At 30.5% G+C, this 6,433-nt stretch overlaps 1 protein-coding gene across 1 annotated transcript in view; it reads right to left on the reverse strand.

The window, feature by feature from the left end:
- Positions 1 to 5,987, reverse strand: part of LOC132758088 (heat shock 70 kDa protein 12A-like) — a 54,216-nt gene extending 48,229 nt beyond the window's left edge. Inside the window, exon 1 of the mRNA XM_060749601.1 lies at positions 5,779 to 5,987. The gene's annotated coding sequence lies outside the window, so the exon portion shown is untranslated. The remainder of the gene's footprint in view (positions 1 to 5,778) is intronic.
- Positions 5,988 to 6,433: the final 446 nt, after the last annotated feature.

Raw genomic sequence — 6,433 nt, forward strand, 5'->3', positions numbered from 1 at the left:
CCATGAGAATTAACACACTAACTAATCATAAATCTAGGCTAACTTCCATTTTTTCCAAGTTATTGTCCTTTTAAGCACTTTGAAAATGAATAATTTTGTTTATCCTAAATCGACAAGTTTGATATATCTTAAGTTCTACTATACTAATGGCTTCATAATTTCCACACCTACTTTTCAATACAAAGTGCATGTACATGATATTTCAAAGTAAGATGACTGTGCCATTTATTTTCCTTTAAATCACTTTAAATTTCTTCTTATTATTACTTCATTTATTTAATGAAATCTTCCACTTTGGTAGGTGGATACATTAATTAAAGCATAATCTAACTGTTTGTGGAGTAAGGGGATCATTCAATGTCAAGGGTCACTGGTGTAGAAATAAATTAAAACTTTTTTGCTGTTACAGCCTATAATTTTTTATTAATGCATTTAATGTTTAAAACGAACATGCCTATTGAGTTGGTCTTCCTTTGAATTTAGTTAAGAGTTTAAGGGTCATTTGGGTCAAGGTCACCAGTGTCAGAAATAGATTTTCACACTTTTGCAGAATAAACCCTATAATATTGACAGATATCTTATCATTGGTAGTAACATAAAATTGATAAGTCTTCTTCCTTTGGATGGGGTTAGGGGTCAGTTAGGTCAATGATCACCACATAAAGACAATAGATATTTACAATTGTGCTCATGCAGCCTTTATTTGTTGGCGGGTGTCTTTCAAATTTAATATATATGTATACCTCTATAAAAGTTCTACAAAAAATTCTTAGTATGATACCAAAAACATAGCTAAAAGGTAGCATTAAAACCGAACTTCTGATAATGTCTTCAGTTTCTAGGGTTAGATATTTGACATGCAGTATCAAAGTATACTTAAAAAAAAAAACAGAAAAAAAACATGTAAATCGTATACCTGATGAAAATATTAGCCCCTAACCGGGGGGAGGGAGCATTACACTTATATAGACATATATGAGAAACACATTTAAGTATTCTGTAGAAAAAATACAATGCCTAGTACTTATACTTGACATGTAGCATTTTATCGTGAAAGTGTACAGAAATTAGATAAATTGTTTCACTGGGATCAACACTGATTAGGGGTCAGTAAGTTGTTAAAAAATCATAATTAAATGGAAGCATATTTAAATGTTCATTTGTAAATCGCTATTACTAAGATAATGGATATTTGATATTTAAAACTTTTGCTTTACATCATGTTCAAGGTGTCCAAAATGATCCCTAGATTTACTAAAATAAAGTCCCCCTAGATCATTGCAAACTGTTTGCAAAGTGACAAAATGAGAGAAACGAACATAAACATTTCAAATTGTTTAATTTGTTGTAAGCGACTTTGGATATGCAGACTGTTTCACAATACTTTTACTTAAAGTACAAACATTTATAGAATACAAATGTAACGTCAAAAGATAAGCGTTATCATCTTCATTTCCAACAGCATGGACAACATAAACATATGTAATGTAAAGAAAATCTAAATAACTTGGCGCAACTGCATATCTTACGATTAGTTAGATATTAAAATTAGAATTTTCTTCACTCATTATCGTCGGCTGTCCTAGCGCTGAATGACCACGTTGTACATTATACCCGAGAAACTCGTGCTCTACACAGTGCCACCAATTGCAAACAATTACAACGAAGCAGGGGGAAATAATTATCTTCTAATTCATTGCGTTCAAACGCAGAAAAAATTATATTTCCTATTACTTTTATGTGCTTGCGTTCATTGAACGCCGCCTTGCCTTGTTGATCTTGTTTATCATATTTTATAAGTGTAGTCATCTAATTAAACTGAACAGTTACTGTCCAAGTGGCTAGACTTTATTTGTAGAATAACATTACAGAATTTTATAAATCAATGTTCTGAGGTAAACATTATCAGTTTCTCCGGAGCTTAAAGAATGGCTCTAGTTAAAAAGCGGGCCATTTAAACGAATAAGTCACCTGAACATCAAAACGAAGTCTTCCTCGCCGCGTTTATTTCTTACCGCATGTACAGATTTGTAAGTAGCACACAGAGCTTGCCAACTTCGGGCGGAACATTAACCGCAGGGGTTTCTGAATTTTTTTTTATACTTTTTCCTTTAGATATATATAACAAGGGATACAACTCTAATTTGAAAAAGGAATTAAGAAGTAAACAAGACGCAGAAAACGACAGTTTTTTTTCCTTTGACTGTTGGACTCTTATCGATTATTTAAAAAAATGTCCCACTTTGATATATTGGAAAGAATTAACCTTTCGTCTTTAATTTGTACACACGTTCGTAAAATATTACACATGTAAAACAATATCTTATGCAAATGTATGCTCATATGAGAAACTTATGTAATGTAAAGTAATAATGAAACCGGTTAAATATCCATCACCCGCAACCAACAATGATGCAATCATTAACATTTGGTACGAATTATTCTAACCATTCTTTGTTTGTTTTGATAATGTCTTTTCTCGGCTTCCATTTTGTATGTTGCCCGTTTGTGCCATGCGTAAACCTAACTTCTATTTGTGGCTGTAAGTTTCATTGGTTAATGGATAATAATATAAGCCGGATAACAACGGCGTATAACCGCACCGAATAATGGTTTTCCATCAGCCAATGAAAATACTTGCAACATAAACGCACCTGCATAAATGGGCGATTTCTTGACAGCCAAAGAAAAAATTGAAATGTTAACGTTAGTTATAACTACAATAGTTTTTATGGATAAATTGTAGAAAAATATTTGGGGGTAATGAATAGTTCATATATAAACTACTTCAACAACTTTGATAGCATGGATGATATGTTTATATGAGTGCATGCATTTTACGAACGGTGCTGATTATGCAACAACTTGAATCCCTTGTTAATAATATAAAAAGACTAATTTTAAATGTGTTCATATATCCCTGTGACTTAACTAAATTGGCGGAACACAGAAATTTAATGCCGATAATTGACAACATTAACACATTTATGAGACTTGATTTACAGTCGCCGATGTACATATTCGACATCGTAAATAACTGAGCATAATTTATACGACACTGTCCACTTTATAATCAGTTTACACCCACCATATTTGTCAATAACTACACGCAACGTCACATCGATCGTGTAAATTTACTTACATATACATTAATACACAGCAGGTGAACGAGTAAATAGCTCGATGTGTTCAATTAGTTTATAAGACAGCGGCGTCTTTGTTGTTCTTTGAATAGCAGTCGCAAAAACACAGATTGACGGTCGGTAAATTCATTAAACTGGATTATTTAGACATCTGTTTAAATGCAACGCAATAATGAAGACATAATCTGTTTCATAAGTCGAACACGATAACGTTTACATTAATCGGCCAAACCATTATGATAAAATGGGTTGTGCAAGTTATTCAGTTATTACTTTTTGCACTTTTACTACAAAAATGAAGAATTGAATTGAATATAGAAACATAAATCCGAGTAGCGTAGTGGTTAGAGAGTTCAGATTATGACATGTATGAAAGGTTCATGTTAAGAAAATGCTTTTTTCGAGTATAAATCTGGAATTGTGCAATATTTTTGCATGGGTTTTACTTTCATAAAACATTTTCATATTCTCTTTTATAAACCTGTGATTAATTTAATATTTTGTACAATTTAAAGGTAAACTTATAACGATTTAGCAAAATTGAATGTATAAAATTGATTTTAACAGTCATCAAACAGATTGAAAAGTATTGTCAATTTAATTCTATTTAAATTTCTGAATTCAGTTTTGCGACATTTTTATTACAATTTCGGCTCATTAGTATGTTGATATATTTAAATTTTTTCCATTCCACATTTATTACTATAAATACTATTGTGTTGCTTCTAACTTTACTTGTTAAAGCGATTGTGTGTTAAACTAAATGTTCTCAAATAGTATTGTGTGAAGTAAATTCACGAGAAACTAAAAGCAAGTTCTTTGAAAAATATCTAAAAACAAAAAAGAAAAGAAAAGAAAAAAAACCTTTTCCAAGAATAGAACCACGGTCTCTACACTGACGAAGCCAACACTCAACGACTACGCTATAACGCTGAACGGTTAAAACTGAGTAATTGTTAAGGTAGTTAAAGATTTAGGCGATAGAAAGTATGCTTTTATATAAGATTTATCGACATTCCTTTTTGTCAATATTTATGTCAACAGATAATGAAAGGAATAGCGAATTCGAGCTTCTATCGGTATTTGTTTATTCATTTTGTGTAATTTACTATTCATGCAATGTAACACTTGTTTAGTAAAAGTTAAAATATAGAAAATCTGCATTTGTATTTTATATTAAGAAAAAGAATAATAAATACATAGAAACGAAACCTACTGGATGGTTCTGTATTAGAGTTACAGAAAATAGGCAAAAAAATGCTAGTTTATATGGAAATTATATTTCATATTGATGCCATATGTAATTGCTTTTTGTTTTTGTTTTTGTTGTTGCTTTTCATACTTCAAAAAGAAATGCGGTAGTACTGTAAGGACTCTAGAAAATACAATAAGACATTGATTTTACATAACCAAATGTTTAGGATTAAAAGGAACCCATGTCACTTGCTTTGCTTTGTTTGATATATAGATATATCATAACCAAAGTCTTAACGAAATATTTAAGTACTGGTTTATCAATGTGTTTGCGCAAAAAGCTTTAAAAGAATACATATTAAATATATTTTTGTTCATATTACCAATGAGTCTAGAGCACAAAAGTTCAATATCAAATCCAAATTACAACCCATCTAGCCTCATTTTTATTTTTGAGAGTCAAAATCCGTATCAAATCCTTAACTTTTATTGAAGTAACAAAAGCGCTGTCAAAATACAAAAACCGGTAGTGTGAAATAAAGAGGTCATTATACATAAATTATTTAAAAACAGATTCTATTTGAGTCGTAAACAGCTGCAAAACCTATGGCACGTCATCAAATATATTTTAACAGTGTGCACTCATACAATATAATTCAGTATTTTACTCAAACAACCATGATGACCTCATATTATCATAAAAATATTCATACCTTAAGTTAATCTAAATACACGAAATAGTTCGGGTTTAGTGTGCAATGATGGATGAAGTTGAGTGTGAACTTAAATAGAACAAACTTGTGTTGTATTAAGCTGTTAAAAGAGTAAAACCGAATAACAGGTATACACTATTTCAAATATTACAGTTACGATTGTATAAGTTTAAGCTGAATGAATATGAGTTGTATAGATTTATCTTTTATTTTCTACATTTAAAGCACCATTATGAAAGTGAAACAATGCTTCTTTTTAAAACAAATTGACTTAGTAACTATGATATTTGTATATGAACATTGACCGACAAATGATAGAGACTCAGTGACAATCAATTGATAGAAAGATGAAAAAGTTTCTTTTTAGTTAAAGCTAAAAATGTCGTCTGCTTAAATTGTAAAATGGGTTATGAATTTATTTGCTCAGTAAAAAATGATATTTGGTTTCATGAGATGGGCACATTACTAGGTGAATCAATCAACAATTCAAACTGTATGCACACCTAATCATAGAGTAAGAATTATTCATAAACCTAGTTTTTCTTGAAACCGATGCGGAAGAATATCAAAGTTGAATAATTGCACAAGTGGCTATTTTCATAATTTTAATAAATTAATGGTTTCAATCAAAAGAAACAGTATTTTAATCTTGAATGTAATGTATGTTTTTTATTTTTAATATTAAACATGTCGCTTTAAACCCAAGGATTCTTAAATAATCAACTTACCTATTTTTCAGAGGAATTTCTATTGTGAAGGTCACGGATCATTTTATCCAAATCAAGCAGCCATTTTACAAATAAAAACATTTTGCAGTTTAAACTTATAACAATTGTTTATAATTTATACAAGCATTCAACAAAAATTGTAACAGAACAATTAAATACGTAATTCAAATAGCACGTTCGATTTTACCGATTACTGAAATTTCCGCAATGACGTTATCTGTCTCTAAGGCGCATGTGCAATATTTATACCTGCTATAAAGATAAAACATTCAAGGCCAGTGATGCTCAGACGGAGTACATTCAGTACTATATTGTATTATGTCATTATGAGCAAAGACATTTTTAACGTTGTGTATAAAATGCTTAAAACAGACATATACTTCTTCATTTTAAAGATATTGATACCCTGTACCCTGAGTGTATTGAAATGCACGAAATATTTCAGTTTTAGAATGCTATCATCGGTTAAGTTTACTGTAAACTAGGACAAAGGTGGGTTAAATCAAGCTGTTCAGAATAACAGGTATACATACTATAGTGTTAGTTATTATCGTTTTAATATGAATATTTAACGCGGAAAGTTCGATCGGGGCCACATACACCGATAAGGCTATAGCGCTCAAAAAATGTCTACAAGTTAAATTGAAATTGCATT

Source organism: Ruditapes philippinarum, unplaced genomic scaffold (assembly GCF_026571515.1).
Source record: "Ruditapes philippinarum isolate M1 unplaced genomic scaffold, ASM2657151v2 ctg4303_1_1_1_1, whole genome shotgun sequence".
Lineage (NCBI taxonomy): Eukaryota > Metazoa > Mollusca > Bivalvia > Venerida > Veneridae > Ruditapes > Ruditapes philippinarum.